The sequence below is a fragment of the Somniosus microcephalus genome, chromosome 23 (genome assembly GCF_052327205.1).
Source record: "Somniosus microcephalus isolate GS21.2 chromosome 23, FLI_Smic_1.0, whole genome shotgun sequence".
NCBI lineage: Eukaryota > Metazoa > Chordata > Chondrichthyes > Squaliformes > Somniosidae > Somniosus > Somniosus microcephalus.
The window spans coordinates 45,080,110-45,099,730 of record NC_141009.1 but is presented as its reverse complement, the minus strand read 5'-3'; positions in this window follow the sequence as shown (position 1 = coordinate 45,099,730).

Below are 19,621 nucleotides of genomic sequence, written 5' to 3'. Positions count from 1 at the left end.
GTATAGCCCCGCTTGAGGCGTTAGAACTGGCGATGCGCTAAGTTTATAGCCAGATGAGAGTTATCCGCGCCTGGGGCGATATTGGGTTGCATCGCCCCCAAAGGGGATTGAGGCGCTAAATCAGCCATTGCACGGTGCTCTTAAGGCGCAAAAGGTCAGGCGCTACTCAATTTCGACGCGGACGGGCGCAGCGCAGGTGAACTCAATTACGGCAAAGCACGAGACCTGCAGGCGCCGGACGGCTCTTAAAGGGGTGGGTCAGTCAGACTGAGCTTCAACACCCAACACCCTGCAGGCCTCAGATTCGGCGCTCGCCCTTGTCTGGCAGTACAAAGTTGTTCATTATGGAGAAGGTTAGGCAGAGAGCAGAGCACTTCAGCACTGAGGCTCTGGACCAGTTGGTGGCTGCAGTTGAACATCGTCGACAGGTCCTGTACCCGGATAATGGCAAGAGGCCAAATCAGAAAGCTTATCGACGATCTTGGAGGGAGGTTGCTGTGAGGGTCAACTCCAGCAGCATGGCGACCAGGACCCCTGTTCAGTGCAGGAAGAAATTCAACGACCTCACATGGATCGTTAGGGTGAGTGATGGTTTAGCAAACTTGTGCTTCCCTCCATCTGCAGCTGACTTCGGGCACCCTGCTGCAATGATGCGCCACTGGCCATCTGTCAATATGCACCCATGGCCCTTTCTGGGCAGACACATGGACAGATGTCTCAAGGCCTCAAGTAAGGGCTGTTGCACCATGGGGGGCATGCGATGATGTCTCAAGGCCTCATGTAAGGGCTCTTGCACAATAGGGGGCATGTGATGATGTCTCAAGGCCTCATGTAAGGGCTCTTGCACCATGGGGGGCATGCGATGATGTCTCAAGGCCTCATGTAACAGAACCTCCCCTTCTTTCCCCTGCAGTCCAAGATGGCGCAGATTAGAAAGGAGCAGCGTCGAACCGGTGCGGACCTGCACAAGTGGTCACTCTCACGGATCTGGAGGAGAGAGTGCACCAGATACTTGGAGGACGTCTGTCTGGTCCTGTGACCACTGCATCTGCCGACCCCATTACCGACAGCGAGGGTAAGACTCTCACCTTTTCCACCTGTTGCCTTCCACTTGGTCCCCCCGCCAGCATGCATCCTCAGTGTGCAGCCATGTCAGAGCCATGCCGCAATCTGGCATGCCTTTCAGCAAACCTGTCCTTTTGCTAAAGCCACTCTTCCACCTCCAACTTTCAGATGAAGCAGCACCAACTCGGGCTCAACGTGCTGAAGCTGCCAGTGCCAGTGCCACCGGAGGCGAGGACCAGGAGGAATCCGGACCAGCCGTTGCAGAATCCGGGGAGCTGAGACATCTGCAGACTGGGGATAGTAGTCCCCTGGAGAGGAGGGGGGGGTGGCTCTGAGGATGAACCAGTTGCCGGACCAAGCGGCATGGAGCAACACAGGGGGGATAGATAAGTTCGGCCACCGTCTCCCCGCAGGGCAAGGCAGGTCGTCATGACTGCTGCACAGAGTGCAGATGAGGTCCGTCGCCTGGCAGAGATGAGCAAACAGGCCCGGGTCAGACACACGTGGAGTGGAGAAGATGCCTGAGTCAATAGATTCATTGGCTAGGAGTATGTTGGACTTTGGGGCAACAATGGAGAGGACTCTGCAGGGCTTTGACGCAACAATGGAGAGGACTCTCCAGGTGTTCGGGGAAACAATGGACAGGTCTATCCAGGGCTTCGGGGCCACAATGGACAGGACTATCAAGGGCTTCGGCCCAACAATGGAGAGGACTGTCCACAGCTTTGAGTCGGCAATGGAAAGGACTGTTCAGGGCTTCGGACAATCCCTGGAAAGGTCTGTGCAGGGCTTGTCCGAGGCAGTGGAGCGGTCGGCTCCTTCCTTGTCCGAAGCCATGGGAAGAACTGTCCAGGCCTTCTCCGAAGCACTGGCACCTGGCACACAGGCCCTCACTGTTGCCACGCATTCACTTGCTGGGCTCCTCCACAGCCAGATTGACGCAACGCGATGTCTCACTGCAGCCACCCTCTCTGCATCAGATAGGATCACCCCGGGCCCTTCCACTCCCGCACAAGGCCAGGAATCTGTGGAGCCTGCGATTGTGGCGGATGAGCCGAGCCGCTCCCCTCAGATAGCCAGTGTGTCGTCCGACCATGGTGCAGGTGTCCTCTCTCATCAGGAGACCATTGCACATGCCAGCGCTGGGACGCCTGCATTGCAGCTGCCACCACCTGCAGCCCACACTGCTTCCAGCCATGCTCAAAGCAAGCATCCTGCGTCCGCACCCTCCAAGCCCAGAGGTCGGCCAGGCCGTACCTCAGGGGCTTCTGCGCTTCCAGACAGTCGGCAAGCATCCCGCAGCCTTGAGCCCGCCACTGGGGTGCAATTACGTAGGAGCAGCAGGGAGGGAAGGGGCCGGGCGCGAAAGAGAAGTCGTTCTCCCTCAAGGGGCCAGTTGTAGAGGGAGGTGCTGAGACGTTTGTTTGTCCAAATTCAAGGACACCCTCACCTGCTGTTATCGTTGCAGATTTTTGTTGAGTTTTGCTGCTTTGCCGAACAGGTCACCTTTATTTTGGAAGTTATGGTTTCTGCTCACTTTACGTTGTTCAGCTGTAATGAAAGACTTTTGTGTCAATAAACAGAAGTTTCAATGTTGCTTGGCGCATGTGACTACTTTCAGTGATGCTGGCATGCAGAGGCCCTCAAACATCCAAAGTGCGCATGAGGTAAGACTCTCATCATTCCGCCACAGGGGTGTCGAGACGAGTCCAGAGGAGCCTCTGACGTATGGACCTTCCACTTTCAGCAGCCCTTCCATCTTCCTCCTCCTCCTCCTCCTCCTCCGCCTGCTCTTCCTCCTCCTCCTCCTCCTCCTCCTCATACTCCTCCTCCTCTGCCTGCTTGTGCAGGGTCCGAGGGAAGGTAATGAATGGACGTGCTCGCCTATAAAGGGCATCTGTCACTTGCCGGATGCAACAGCGGACTGCAGCCTGAGCGACAGTCGCATTGTCTCCAATGGCTGACTGAAAGGATCCGTTGGCATAAAAATGGAGGCCTTCAGTCAGTGTAGCCATCACGGACAGAGAGGTTGTGCAGCGTTCACGCGGCTGCAGATCCTGACCAAGCAGGTGGCACAGATCAGTAACAATGTCCCTCCAGATTCGGAGCCTTCGCAAACACTGCTCCTCCGACATGTCAAGGCTTGTCACCTGCTGCCTAAAGACCCTCGCAGCATCCCGTCGGATTGGCCGACCTCCATTGCCCCTCCTCCTTCTGGCCAATCCCGGCCCTCTCTCCCGCCGTCTCTCTGCCCCTTCACAGTGTTGGGCGATGAGGCCGTCGCCCTCCAAACAATCTCCCATTCCGATGCCAGTTGGTCAAAAGGCTTTTAGGTGTAGTGCTGCAAGTGCTTCGGACAGGGTTGAAGGTCCCAAGTACTGTAAAGCTCAAATCCCAGAACTCCGCTCCACATTAGCTCGCCAACTCTCTCTAGCAGCGATCGCAATGAGCAGGCCAAGTGGCAGAAGATTCTGCACTAGAGCTGTCCCCTTTAAATAGCGCCGCCCTACTCCGAGAAGGGCCTGTTAGCCCTCCCTCGAACTGTCACTAATAGCGCTGGGCGCTAAGGCTCCGGGCGCCACCCAATATGCGCTCAGGCGCTCCTAAAAGGCGTTGCACACTGAAATGACGTCATGAGCTGCTTGCGCTCGCGGGCGCGCGCAAACACTTAGCGCAGGCGCTAAATGTATAGTCAATTTCTGAGTCGGCGCTATCCTCATAGCGTTCGCCCCAACATAGGGCTTCGCCCCAATTCTAGGTCTCTTTAGGCGCTCAGCGCCAGCGCTACCAACCCAATTTCTAGGCCTAGATGTTTCTCGATCATCATATCTTACTATGCTATTGGGCCAGTAATTCCGGTCCCAACACGTGAGTACGGACGGGGTACTCACGCGTGGGCCCGTTGGAAGTGCCGGATTTCAGCATGCACAGCGCATGCGCGGGAAACCCGCATTTCCTCCAAGGGGTTCAGAGGTCCAACGCATGCACGCAGGGCTCTGCGCGCACGCGTTGAACTTCCTTCTTTTTGACAGGTTTGCCCGTGTGCAAGGGCCTGAACTTTTTAGACATATAAAAAGGAGGCGTAAGGACTTGATTCTTTAAGGTAAGTGGTCTATTATTTAAAATTGTAACATTTTTTCCACAGCTTTATTGTTTTTAAGGACTTTACAGTAAGGTAAGTTTATTTTTAGACCCGATTTCTGAAAAAAATATTTTTTTCAAAAATTTGATTAATTGTTTAAAATAGTTTTTTAAAGTTATTTATTGTTTATTTAATTATTGGGATGTTTTTTAAGATTTTATTTAAAGTTAAACCAGTCTTTTGGCCGCCTGTACTTTTCATGAGTTTGACAGTTCTTACTATCAAACTCATGAATGAAGTTTCCCCTCCCCTGATTGGCTGCACAGTGCTCACCTGATCCCAGCTGGCACATCGCACTAACTACGCCGCTGGATCAGGCAAGCACTGCGCGCCGACATCTGAACCGGGCCAGTGACAGGAATTCCAAGCAGGCCCAGGCTTCAGATGTCGGCGCGCCGGGTGAGTGCACATCGGGGGCTTGCACGCGCGGCAAGCCCCCGATCCTAATTTCTGGGCCATTATCTTAGGTGGCATCAGTTATACTTGTTAATTGAGTTAGGAATAGACTTAACTTAATAGCCAAAAAAATGCAAGTTACTGTCAAGAGGACCGATTTCTGTAAATGTTGGTGTCCATGTTCTGTTTCTTTGATCCGCTCCACTCAATAAGCTCACATGACAAGTCTGATGTGTCGCCGAAACTTTTGGAATTACATTATGCACATAGTCCTGTCATGATGGAATTTCTCGAAGGTATAAATTTACTTGGAATCATTTGGCTTCATAAAATTTTAATGCTATCACTCTGTCACTTCTACAATGAAGATCCCTTATTCTCGCCATTTAAAACTGACAGGCAACAAGCCGTTGCTGCTAATAGGGATAGCCGCACTTGTTCTTGCATTATTCAGAGGCCTTGCTTTTGAATGTCGAGAGTTGACATCTGTTTGCGGGCTTTGAGGTGCCGATCCAGCAATTGCATAGAGCTTCCTGAATGTAACAGCTCAGAAATAGGAATTCCTGCCGGCCTGATTCACCTGAGCAACTGTTTTTTTGTTCCATAGGAGCAAAGTCTAGTGATGCATAAAATTAAGCAAACTTGTTCTTTTTGAGATATGTTTAAAAAATCTGCAACGGTTCATCCCCGATTGTGGACATGCAGCAGTGGTGCTCCTAGTACTGCCCAGAGCCACTGGCAGCTCGCCTCCCCATCCCTTGTCGCCCTTGGCCAATCGGTTCTCTGGACCACTGTGCCCACAGCCTGTTGGATATTGCCGGGGCAGACATTGCCTTTTCTTTTCTTGCCCATGAGACAGTGGAGGAGAGAAGTGCTGTTGGGTGGGCGAACCACCTCTGCACCCAAAGACCAGGTGAAGTAGCCCAAGTAATGTATAGTTATTCAACAGAACAATTGGCCCGCTACATTTTCCCCCTTCAGTGCTCACAGTGATGCAGCATTCAGCAGAGAGGTCCTCGAGCAAGACTTGCATTGGATTGGTGTTTAACAATAAGCACGGTGGCATAGTGGTTAGCACTGTTGCCTCACAGCGCCAGGGACCCGGGTTCGAATCCGGCCTCGGGTGACTGTCTGTGTGGAGTTTGCACATTCTCCCCGTGTTTGCGTGGGTTCCCTCCGGGTGCTCTGGTTTCCTCCCACAGTCCAAAGATGTGCGGGTTAGGATGATTGGCTATGATAAATTGACCCTTAGTGTTAGGGGGATTAAAATACGTGGGGTTACGGGGATGGGGTGGGATATGTGTTGGGTTACGGGGATCGGGTGGGATATGTGTCGGTGCAGGCTCGATGGGCCGAAATGGCCTCTATCTGCACTGTGGGGTTTCTGTGATTCTGTGAATAAGCTTAGTCTCACTGGCATGCAACACAATTAGTGGGGAAACATTGCGGAACACCTCCGTTCAGTCCATAAGAGGGATCCCGAGCTTCCGCTCACCTGTCACTTTAATTCACTGCTCCACTCCCACTCAGACCTCACCGTCCTCGGCCTCTTGCATTGTTCCACGGAAGCTCAGCGTAAGCTCGAGGAACAGCATCTTTCAATTAGGCAGTTTACAGCCCTCTGGACTCAACATAGAGTTCAATAATTTCAGATCATAACCTCAGCTCCTATCACATATATACTTTTTATCCACACTTCTTGTTTGTGTTTTTTTCCCCACATGGCAGCTGTCTTTCATTCTGTCAGCGCAATTCACACTCCATCTAGAGCCATCCTTTGTTTCTTAACCTGTCCCATTACCATCTCCTCTTGCCTTGAATATCTCTTAATGCCTCTTTTCTTCTCCTGCCTTCTATCCTATCACAGACCTTCCCTTTTGTTCTTTCATCCCCTCCCCCATTTCCCAGCCCCTAAACTTGCTTTAAAATCTGTTCCTTTTCCTGCTTGTTTCCAGTTCTGCGAAGGGTCTTCGACCTGAAACGTTAACTCTGTTTCTCTCTCCACGGTGCTGCCTGGCCTGCTGAGTTTTCCCAGCATTTTCTGTTGTTATTTCAGATTTCCAGCATCCGCAGTATTTTACTATTGTACAATTAGTGGGGAAGAGTTTCCACTAGTTTGAGCTACAATCCGGGTGCAATTGGCCGAACCAGTGCAAAAGATCGCAGAAACTTGAGCATAAGTTACATGAAGTGTAAATGGAGTTTCTGCGATCTTTAAAGCTGGTTTAAAAATCATTTTGCTCGAAGCCGGCTCCACCCACAAAACTGGCCACACCCCCAGATCGAAATAATGAGCATGCTAGGTTTCCACCGATAGCGTCCGTTTGTATTAGTTTGAGGAGGCTCTTCAAATTGAGCTTGCTTTCTCAGGCGCACAGGCACTAGTACGCACATTTTTAAAAAACATTTTTACATGTAATAAAATATTTTATCACAAGAAACTGGCTTGTGTACAACAATGAAAGTAGTAAACGGTCCAGTGTATTTTTTAAGTCATTTTCAGTGATTTATGTCAGGTTACTCACAGGTGGTGGCCTAGACACTCTTATTAAACAAGCTTATTTTTTTAATGACAAACCCATTTTCAGCTGTATTAATAAAATTGCACAGGTTACCGCTCTTAAATACATCATGGAATATTTTTTAATGCAAAGAGGGGAAAAAATACTTTTTATTATGCTGACCGATTGCGCTGATTCATAGAAAAGTTTATGTTTGTGATTATACAAGTGCATTTTAGTGGAAACTTGAATGGTAACAAAACCATCACAATTTCAAGTGCAATTTGTGTCCAATTTCCTGATCCCACCCAAAGTGGAAAAACTACCCAACAAGTTTAAGGAGTGGTAAAGTCATTGGAATATCTGGGTGTTAAAATAAGCAAACATGTTTCTTTATGAAAGTGACATCTTATGGAAAAATAGCTCATCAGACTTGAAAATATGAAATCTGTCTATTGGCAGCCAGGCACACTTGCAACAGTGACTTTATTTTTTTTTTAAAGCCCATTTGTTCAGCATTGTATCTAATACGAGATCATCTGATCCCTGGCAGCTTAATGGAAGGGAAGAATGGTGGCCCAATAATAACATAACGGAGTCTATGGGAGCGCAATTAAACTGACTTCCTTTCTTGCCAGTGAAACTTAAGTATTTTACTTCTTTTGGTGTTTGAAGTGATCTTAATTCTTGGTGATGACAGTGCTCAATTTAAAGCTTGACTGTTTTACTGCTCACTCATGCCCCAGTTAGATTGTCTGTTTAGTGTTGGTGTGACATTGACCAGGGTTTTGCGGTCAGCAGCTCACCGCTGACCTCGCAGAAAGCTGCCCACGTAGTTTTAGCGGGCTCTGTGGCGTCGATTTCCCCCTTTCCGACGTGACCTTCCATCTGGCACCATCTCTAGGGAATCTGTGGTGTCCAGCAACAGTGATGCCATCAAGCAAGCTGAGCAGTCAATCACTTTGAAGAATTCTCACAGACAGCAAACCAGGAAGTAAAAAGCAGGTTTTATCATTCACTTTTTAATCATTGTACAGAAGGCAAAATAAAGATTGGGACATATATATGGGATTATGGTAGAAGCTGAAATATCATAAACAAATCTTGAAAAAAATAATCATTTTCAGTGACCCTGAAATTGCGGCTGATGGTGTAGCTACAGAGTATGCCGATGACCTCCAAAAGGAAATCGCGCTTACCTGGTGCGAGGCCCCACACGTATACTTGCTGTCAGATGCTGCAGAATTGTGTGCACCATAGTGCATCACGAAGCTCCGGAGTGCAGTGTAAAGCTCTGAGATACTTGATGCATCCAACACGCTGAGAATGGTAAGGGATTTGATTCCTTCAGAAGAAACTTTCCTGGCTCTTTTTTTTGGGGGGGGCAGCTGGTGGGAGGTAGAGACATGAATGGGTGGGGAGCAGGTTACTTTCATAAACTTTGACCCTTTCTAAAGCTGAAAGGACAAAGAGAGTTACAATTAAGGGTATTACGCTGTGCAAACAGGCTAGTGCGCCTGTTTGCACCAGCCATAAAATTTTAATGCGAAATTGTTGGGCAGTTGGTGGGCAATTAGCCCAATGCTGCAGCAGCAATTAGGATTTCCATGTCGGAGCGAATGTTCTGTCAAGTCAGAAATTGACAGATCGCAAGTTCGGGATTTAGCGCATGCGCAAGCACATGTGGAAATCCCAAACTCGTCGTTCATTTCGAAGGCGGTATGACGCCATACTGAGTACGCCACCATACCAACTGCAAATTCTGCCCCAATATTTCAAAAATGTATGGAATTTTTTTCATAGAATGGGGGGAATGACACTCGGCACTTAATTAATTAATTTTTCAGGGCAGAGAGGTTGTTCAGCAATACATACGACTTAGTACACTGTAAAATTCCCAGTTATACCTCATTCAACAAGGCTTAACTTCTTCAATGGTTTTTTACCGTGAGAATAGTGCATAAAAAGTTGAAGTTCACGGCAAATCACTGATTCTGTGTTGATTGTATCTGGGAAGACTGCAACAGCGCGCCCTGTGGAGGAGCAGGGTATCACTGACAGCAACTTTAGATTTCCACGTTTAACTGCGCATGTGCAGACTCCAGAAGTTGCTGTCAGTTTCACAGAGTAATGACGGTGAACGCTGACAGTTTCGCCATCATTATAATCGCAAATTCCAGGCCATAGTCTTTTGATAATGTGATAGTGTCAGATAATCCTAAATTGGTCGACTCACACCACTCATGGGGCTCGATTTTGTCAATGGGGAGCTTTTGGAGGCGGGACTCCCACTTTTTGAGTTTTAGTCCCGCCTCCATCGACTTGTGGCCAACCCACGCTACTTTCCCTTGATTGACCTTGGTAAGCCCACTCAGCGGGCTCAGCAGGCCAATTAAGGGACACCTGGTTACTGGTGACATCAGCGATTGATATTTCATCTGTCAAGAGCTTTTCTCAGATGACAAATCAGCGTTTGCCAGCTCTGTGAAGCTGTCAAACACTGACAATCTGTCTTCTAACTTGAGTCCTTCTACTCAGACTCAGTTAGAGATCTCTCCAGACCAGAAAGCAGAGGCTGCAGCTTTTGACAGTTCTGCGGCCATTCTGCTTTCTGTGCCGGTGAGCTGAGGGACTCCCGAGAACTGAAGGAAAGAAGCCTGCAGGAAGAAGTAAAGGTAAGTAAAACTTATTAAAACACTTTACACTTACCTCACACACTTACCTCTGCACACATGCACCCATCACTCACCTGCACAATGGACATCTCGACCCCTCCAACCCCTGCAGACCCACTGTCCGCCTCGCTAACTTGGCGTGGTTCGGAGCCGTCGGACAGCCCACACTTCAGGGCTACAAATAGGGATTAGGCAAAAAACTGCCTGTTAACTACCTGTTAACAGGCAGTTAATTGGCACTAATTCCCTTCCCGCCTTGGGGAGGCGGCTCCCAGCACAGGTCGGGTACCCGTCTCCTGGGACATTGGCACGGAGACGGGTTGGGAGCGGGATGGGTTCCTGCCCCCCGATTCTGCAATTTCCCACCACTCCCGCCTCCAAACCCGCCTCCTCAGGGCTTGGAAAATCAAGCCCAAGGTGTCAATAACTGCAGCCCAATGCAAAGCTCAGATTCTTGAACTTCAGGATTTAAATTTGCAAGATGACTTTTAGTTCTCCTGGTGCACCATCATTTTATAACAAATGCCTTTTCTCCTTCATGACAAATGTTGGAGGTATTTGAATAAGCAGCAGCAACACTGAATTATAGAATGACACAGCACAGAAGGAGGCCATTCGGCCCATCGTGCCTGTGCCAGCTCTTCGAAAGAGCTCTCCAATTAGTCCCACTTTGCTGCCCTTTCCCCATAGCCCTGCAAATCTTTCCCGTTCAAGTATTTATTTTATCCTTCAACTATTGATCATGAGAGGTGTGTCCCTGACTCCCCGTCAACATCAATCTAAAAATACTCTGCTGCCTGCTGTGGTAGAACAGGAGCGAAACCTCATGCACCAACAAAGGGTTAAGCACTCAGTTAAGATGCTTGTTTTTTTCGGGAATCACATAAAATAAACAGACCATGTATTTCAGGAAGTTGCTAATTTGTGAAAATAATTGAATTGTTAAAAGCCCTGCAGCAAAATTATTAATTGATGACAGGAGCGACGATTATTTTCTTCCCAGTGTATTCGGGACTTTCATGCACTGATGGCTGCAGCTTTATTTTTGAACACAGTGATGTGTACAACACATTTATTCCGATTGAGAATCTAGTTGCAGGATTCATTCTTTCCATTCCACTACTTCATTTTTACTCTCTTATTTTTTGCTGGATTGAGCTAGGTGTAATAGGATTAGAGTACAGCGCAGTTCATTTCATTCATTGTACATTGGCGGTGGTGGCTGGGTGGCAGCGCTTTCGCTTCAGAGTCAGAAGGTCATGGGTTCAATCCGCACTCCAAGAGACTTGAGCACATAATCTAGGCAGTGCAGTACTCTTTCGGATGAAATGTTAAACCAAGGCCTCTTGGGTAGATGATCCCGTGACACTTTTTTTTTGAAGTAGAGCAGGGGGAGTTCTCCCCAGTGTCCTGGCCAATATTTATCCCACAACCAACAACACTAAACAAGAAAACTGATTATCTGTTCATGAATCTCATTGCTGATTGTGGGAGCTTGCTGTGCACAAATTGGCTACTGCGTTTCCTACAATACAACAGTGACTGCACATCAACATAGTATTTTGTTTGCTGTAAAGCACTTTGGGACATCATGAGATTGTGAAAAGCACTATATAAATGCTAGTTCGTCTTTCTTTCTTTATGTACATTGGTCAACTTAGTGCCGGGTTTGAGGTCCTGGTCTTCAAACACTCTCTTCCTCAGGCGACCGAAGGCTGCACTGGCACACTGAAGGCAGTGTTGGACTTCGTAGTCGGCGTCTGCCCTTGTTGACAGTACGCTCCCGAGGTATGGAAAGTGGTCCACGTTGTCCAAGGCCTTGTCGTGGATTTTGATAATCGGGAGGCAGCACAGTGTGGCGGGGGCAGGTTGGTAGAGGATCTTTGTCTTACGGATGTTTAGTGTAAGGCCCATGCTCTCATATGCTTCGGTGAAGGTGTTTACGATGGTTTGGAGTTTGACCTCCGAGGTCATGGTCTACAGGGCAGCAGTGATACCTGCCCTGCTGTATGCCTCAGAGACATGGACCATGTACAGCAGGCACCTCAAAGCACTGGAGAGGTACCACCAATGCTGCCTCCGCAAGATCCTGCAAATCCATTGGCAGGATAGGCGCACCAACGTCAGTGTTCTTGCTCAGGCCAACATCCCCAGCATTGAAGCTCTGACCATGCTCAATCAGCTCCGATGGGCGGGTCACATTGTCCGCATGCCCGATACGAGACTCCCAAAACAAGCGCTCTACTCGGAGCTCCGGCATGGCAAGAGAGCCCCAGGTGGGCAGAGGAAACGCTTCAAGGACACCCTCAAAGCCTCCTTGAAAAAGTGTAACATCCCCACCGACACCTGGGAATCCCTGGCCGAAGACCGCACAGTGGTGAGAAGCATCCGGGAAGGCGCCGAACAGCTCGAGTCTCTTCGCCGGGAGCAAGTGGAAGCCAAGCACAGGCAGCGCAAGGAGCGCACGTCAACCCAAGCACCCCACCCACCCGCCCCTTCAACCACCGTCTGCCCCACCTGTGACAGAGACTGTAGGTCCCGCATTGGACTCATCAGTCACCTGAGAACTCATTTTTAATGTGGAAGCAAGTCATCCTCGGTTCCGAGCGACTGCCTAAGAAGAAGAAGACATTGGTCAAAGCCAGTGTCGTCATTCTAGTCAAATTCTGCTTCAGATATTATGTAGATTCCCCCGCCCCCGCCACCATTCCCTTTACCCTCAAGGTGCTGGTTTCTGCCAAGCTGACGTTCACTGGGCAGCAACAGTCCTCTGAAACTTCATCCAGATAACTATTTGTCATGTGCCACCCAAGATAGTCAATGTTGGAGATAGATGATGAAATACTGAAGGGCAGCCAGAGCCTCTGTGACCATACACAAATGAGTCAGAACGTCTAACAGCGGGGTACCTGGAGGGGGCGGGTGGGAGGGGAAGGGAAAAATGGTAATGTCAATGGCAGCAGTTAAGGTTAATAGAGTATGTGCTTTGAATTATCAATATTAAAGGAGGAAATGGGTTTTTGTTGTAGACACTTGTCTGGGGTCTTTCAAATTGGCAGTCTTTAAATAAAGCAAGTTGGATAGAAGCCTGAAGGACACCAAGATGCACTGCCCACATAAATAGAACTTTTATAGAGTATGAATCATGTGGGATGCAATGTATTTTATCATGTTTTATTCACTTCAATAGAAAATCAAATGTAAGGAGGAGTAAGAGAACAGTATTTTGTTATTGACAACTAAAATTGCTTTCAAACAAGCCACTCTGCTGTCATTAAAAGGCAGTCATCCCATGATGTATGTCATAAGGCTAATGGACCTTCACTGTTGTATTTTATATCGTGTTATGTGACAGTTATCTGGTTTGAGTACAAAATGCTTGCTCCCTGTGGTCTATGAGCACAGACATTGCCACGGAATTTACAACTGCATGTGAAATTTTAAAAACTTAGCCTATTGTGTTCTGCGAAAATAAATAAATGGGTAACGCCTCTGTTAAGTGGCAGACAGAGGAGCATCCTCAAACATGAAACCTTTGTCTCTCAGCCTAGAAATTCTTGTTAGCAAAACTATTACCCATTGATAATAAACTGCACGTTGCTTATGATCCTAAATTATCCTTCACTGCTGTAATAATGGTTCGCATCGGTTTACATAAACAATGAGAGTTGCTGACGTTTCTCAAAATTTGGCATTTGACTCTCAAAGAATGAAGGGGTTAAGGTGAAGAAAAATGAAATGAAGTTTCAAGTTGTGATGGTAATACATGTTAATGCCAATCAGTGTGTGACAATGATGAGATATAATTATATTCAAATGCCTTTTGATGAAAAACCATGGCCGGAACGTTTCAGCAAAAGGAAGTTTAATTGAAAGGAGCAGGTATAAAATGTTACGTGAGGACCTTCTCTTCAACGAGATTTTTTTTCCCCCCACAGAAGTATGTTGGGGCAAGTGAGCTTATATAGTTGATTAAGGTTGACACATTCAGTGTCTGCAAAAAACTGTGTGTTTAGTGTAAAAGATTTGTTTTGGTACCAAAAGATAACAAATGTCAGTAGGTGAACATTTAGGGAGCAGTGATCATAGTATCATAAGATTTAGATTAGCTATGGAAAAGGACAGGGAGCAATCTAGAGTAAAAATACTTAATTGGAGGAAGGCAAATTTCAGCAGGATGAGAATGGATCTGGCCCGGGTAAATTGGAATCAAAGATTGGCAGGCAAAACTGTAGTAGAACAATGGGCTGCCTTTAAAGAGGAAATAGTTCGGGTACAGTCGAGATAAATTCCCACTAAGGGGAAAAGTAGGGCAACTAAAGTCAGAACTCCCTGGATTAAAAAGAAATAGAATAAGATGAAGCAGAAAAAGTGTGCTTATGACAGATGTCAGGTCGAGAATACATCTGAGAATCAAGCTAAATATACAAAGTTCAGAGGAGAAGTGAAAAAGAAAATAAGAGGGGCAAAGAAAGGGTATGAGAGTAGAATGACAGCTAACATAAAAGGTAATCAAAAAGTCTTCTATAGGCATATAAATAGTAAACGGGTAGTCAGAGGAGAGGTGGGGCAAATTAGGGACCAAAAAGGAGACCTATGCATGAAGGCAGAGGGTATGGCTGAGGTACTAATTGAGTACTATGCATCTGTCTTCACCAAGGAAGAGGATGCTGCCATAGACATATTAAAGGAAGAGGTAGAGGCGATACTAGATGGGATAAGAATTGATAAAGACGAGGCACTAGAAAGGCTGACTGTACTTAAAGTAGATAAATCACCAAGACCGGATGGGATGCATCCTAGGATGCTGACGGAAGTGAAGGAAGAAATCGCGGAGGAACTGGCTACAATCTTCCCATCCTTCTTAGAAATGGGGGTGGTGCCAGAGGACTGGAGAATTGCAAATGTTACACCCTTGTTCAAAAAAGCGTGTAAAGATAAACCCAGCAACTATAGGCTGGTCAGTTTAACCTTGGTAGTGGGGAAGCTTTTAGAAACAATAATCAGGAACAAAATTAACAGTCACTTGGACAAGTGTAGATCAATGAAGGAAAACCAGTATGGATTTGTTGAAGGTAATTTGTGTTTAACCAACTTGATCAAGCTTTTTGATGAGGTAACAGAGTGTTGATGGGGGCAATGCGGTTGACGTAGTGTGCATGGACTTCCAAAAGGTGTTCGACAATGTGCTACTGTGGTGATTATTCTTTATGTTTAATAAGAAGTATTGTGATTGGTTGTTTGTTTCCTGCCTTGGGATATATGCTGTAATCTCATTGGTAGTTGATGTCATGTGATTTGTGGTGGCCATCTTAAATTCAGTTCTTTCCAGCCTTTAGTTGGGACTGGGTGTTGAAGATGTGCTACCGGATTTTTAAGTTAATAAAGCCTAGATTAGAAAGGCAAATCTATTCTTTATTTCAATTTATTAACTTTATGTCAGAATGGAGCGATATCTTCAACCAGAACGATTGAATGCTGACCCTAATTCTGCAGGAGTGGATGATAAATGGAAACATTGGTATTGTACATTTAAAAACTTTTTGGGCGTGTTGGATCAAGAGTCTCTAAATAAGCTGAATATGCTGATCAACTACATTGCTCCGGATGTGTATAAGTATATTTTGGACTGTAAAACTTACGAAGTGGCTATTTCTACATTGGAAAAGATTTATGTTGAACCAAAGAATGAGGTATTTGCACGTCACCTTCTATCTGCCCGTAGGCAGCAGGTGGGAGAATCTTTGGATACTTATTTACAAGCACTTCGGTGCCTTAGTGTTAACTGTAATTATAAGGCCGTGACGGCTGAAGAATATAAGGAAGAATCGGTACGGGATGCTTTTATTAATGGATTACTGTCTAGATCAATTCGTCAGCGGTTGTTAGAAAATAAGACTTTGGATCTTAAGAGTGCTTTTGAGCAAGCTTCTACATTGGATGTGGCTCAGAGAAGTTCGGATTCTTATGCTCTTTTTAATCAGCCTGTGACTGTGGTTTCGGCAGTTCCGGATGAAAAGGAATTATGTGGACTTAATAGAAGTGGTTTACTAGATTCTGAAACAGTTTCTACTTCAGCGGCTGTTGCCTCTAGGATTCAGAAGTGTTATTTTTGTGGGAACGTCCGGCACCCTCGTCTGAAGTGTCCTGCTCGGGAGGCTGTGTGTAGTAAATGCAGCAAGAGAGGTCATTACGCACATGTGTGTAAATCATCAGGTTCAATTACCTCCTCTGTGACTATTCAGCCTTTAGATAGGGCGTTTATTGCATCAATTTCTGCTGCATTTGCTCATGGCCTAAACAAAGCTATAGTTACGGCCCAAGTTAATGGGTTGGAAGTGAAGGCCCTTATAGATACGGGCAGTACCGAGAGTTTTATAAGTCTTCAGTTTACAAAGGAGAAGCATTTGAAAATGTCACCTGTTTCCTATCAGGTGTATATGGCTCAGACGACTCTCACTTCACAAGTAGCTGGTTGTTGCCTTGTGAAATTGATTCTTCTAGGTAATACATATACTGATATACGCCTATCTGTTTTGCCTAATCTCTGTGCGGATATTTTGATTGGTCATGATGTGCTTCAGTTACACGAGAGTCTCAGTCTTTCATTTGGAGGGACTAAGCCACCTTTATCTATTTGTGGATTAACCTCTTTATCCATTTCTCCATTATCACTTTTTTCCAATTTGATGCCGGATTGTAAGCCAATTGCTACCAAGTCAAGAAGGTATAGCAGTCAGGATAGAGAATTTATTAATTCTGAAGTTCAACGTCTCTTATTGGAAGGAATCATTGAACCTAGTTGTTCGCCTTGGCGGGCACAGGTAGTTGTCACGACTAACGAGAGACATAAGAAACGAATGGTGATAGACTATTCCCAAACTATTAATAGGCATACTCAATTAGATGCGTACCCTTTGCCTAAGATTGATGAGCTTATCAATAAAGTATCTCAGTATAAGGTTTTTAGCACTATTGACCTAAAGAGTGCTTATCATCAGATTCCTATTGTTAAGAAGGATCAACCATATACGGCCTTTGAGGCTGGTGGAAAGCTGTATCAGTTTTGCCGAATACCATTTGGTGTTACTAATGGTGTTGCTTGTTTTCAACGGGCAATGGATGCTTTTATAAGTGATAACTCTCTCTCTGACACCTTTTCATATTTAGATGACATCACGGTGTGTGGCAAATCAAGGGTGGAGCATGATTCTAATTTAGAAAGATTCCTTCAAGCTGCGGAAAAAGTTGGTTTAACTTTCAATAAAGAGAAGTGTACCTTTTCGATCACTGAGGTAAATCTACTGGGGTACATTATCTCAGGAAACAAGATTAAACCAGACCCAGAACGTCTGCGACCATTGATTGATTTACCTTGTCCTACTAATTCTAAGGCTTTGCAACGAGTTGTTGGACTGTTTTCTTACTATTCTAATTGGATTGCAAATTTTTCACAGAAGATCCGGCCTCTTATTCGGGTTACGACATATCCTCTATCATGGGAGGCCAGGACATGTTTTGATAATTTTAAAAAAGGATATCCTTGGAGCAGTTGTGCATTCTATTGATGAGCAGGTTCCTTTTGTGATTGAGACGGACGCTTCTGATTTTGCAATTGGGGCTACTCTGAACCAAAATGGAAGACCTGTGGCCTTTTTCTCACGTACCTTGAACAATAGTGAAAAAAGCCATTCTTCAATAGAGAAAGAGGCGTATGCAATAGTAGAAGCACTGCGTAAATGGAGACATTATTTATCGGGGCGACATTTTACGTTGGTAACTGATCAAAAGTCTGTGTCCTTTATGTTTGATGTCAAACATTTTGGAAAGATTAAGAATGATAAAATAATGAGATGGAGGATTGAGTTGGCATGTTACCATTTTGATATAGTTTATCGTCCGGGGAAGGATAATGTTGCTGCTGATGCGCTGTTGAGGGCTTATTGTTCTGTGATTCACGGAGATACGCTTATTAATCTTCACAATGCCTTATGCCATCCTGGGGTTACGAGGATGATACACTTCGTATGCAGTAAGAATTTGCCTTTTTCAGTTGAAGGCGTCAAGCGGATGACTTCATCATGTTCAATCTGTGCTCGGTGTAAACCGAATTTCTTTAAGCCTCAACAAGCTCATCTTATAAAGGCTACTTCTCCTTTTGAACGTTTGAGCGTCGATTTCAAGGGGCCTCTTCCTTCAACGACTCAAAACCGATATATATTTACTGTTGTGGATGAGTTTTCAAGGTTCCCTTTTGCTTTTCCTTGTGCAGATGTATCAGCTGCTACAGTTATCAAATGTCTGACTCAACTTTTTGTCATCTTTGGGATGCCTGCGTATATCCATTCAGATCAGGGAAGTTCTTTTATGTCTTCCCAGTTGAAGGAATACCTTCAGAGTCGGGGAATTTCTACTAGCAGAACTACCCCGTATAATCCCCAGGGTAATGGACAGTGCGAACGATACAATGGGGTGATCTGGAAGGCAGTTATGTTGGCTTTGACATCCCGGAACCTTAAGAATACACAGTGGGAAATAGTACTGCCTGATGCCCTGCATTCCATTAGATCATTGCTTTCAACGGCTACTAATGTGACCCCCCATGAAAGGCTCTTTAACTATCCGCAGAGATCTACTACAGGATATTCGGTACCTTCATGGCTTACTATGCAGGGACCTGTGCTGCTTCGACGCCATGTTAGATTGTCAAAATATGATCCTTTAGTGGAGGAGGTGGAGCTGTTGGAGGCAAATTCCCAATATGCTCATATTCGATTCCAAGATGGGAAAGAAAGTACCGTTTCAATTAAAGACTTGGCTCCTTGTGGTGGCCAGCCCTCTTCTGAGGATATTAACAATAGTCATGATTCAGATAATGTGGATGCTGTTACAGATACTACGAATATTTCCAATCCGACTGCAGATAATTATACTTCTATTAGTCAGCCTTCGATGGATGTTCATGACCGTCCCAGTTTACCTCCTGATGGGATTTCTAATCCGGAAACCGTTGAAAATTGGGATATGGATAGCCTTCCTGCAGAAGATACTTCTGTGTCTCCTGGTGTGGGAGGGCAAGGAATTTCACCAAGGTTAAGAAGGTCGACACGAACAAGATATCTGGTCGACCGATTGAAAATGGACTTTTAAATTGATAGTAATGTTTTAAAATTGTTGAAATATTATATTATATTGTTTTAGTTGAGAGATACTTAATACTTATGTGCAATGTTACTATTTGTTGTTGCTCATTTAGTATTGTGTCATGTTGAATAGTTTTATTTTGTCTGTGCATAGTTTTAGTTGTAAATAATTAATTATAAATTGTAAAGGTTATTTAGGTTGGAGTATATTTTAAAAGGAGGGATGAATGTGGTGATTATTCTTTATGTTTAGTAAGAAGTATTGTGATTGGTTGTTTGTTTCCTGCCTTGGGATATATGCTGTAATCTCATTGGTAGTTGATGTCATGTGATTTGTGGTGGCCATCTTAAATTCAGTTCTTTCCAGCCTTTAGTTGGGACTGGGTGTTGAAGATGTGCTACCGGATTTTTAAGTTAATAAAGCCTAGATTAGAAAGGCAAATCTATTCTTTATTTCAGCTACCTAATAGGTTTGCCAGCAAAGTTGAAGCCCGTGGAATAAAAGGGACAGTGGCAGCATGGATACAAAATTGGCTAAGTGACAGGGAACAGAGAATAGTGGTGAACGGTTGTTTTTTGGACTGGAGGAAGGTATACAGTGTTATTCCCCAGGGGTGGGTAGTAGGACCACAGCTTTTCTTGATATAAATGACTTGGACTTAGGTGTACAGAGCACTATTTGAAAATTTGCAGATGACA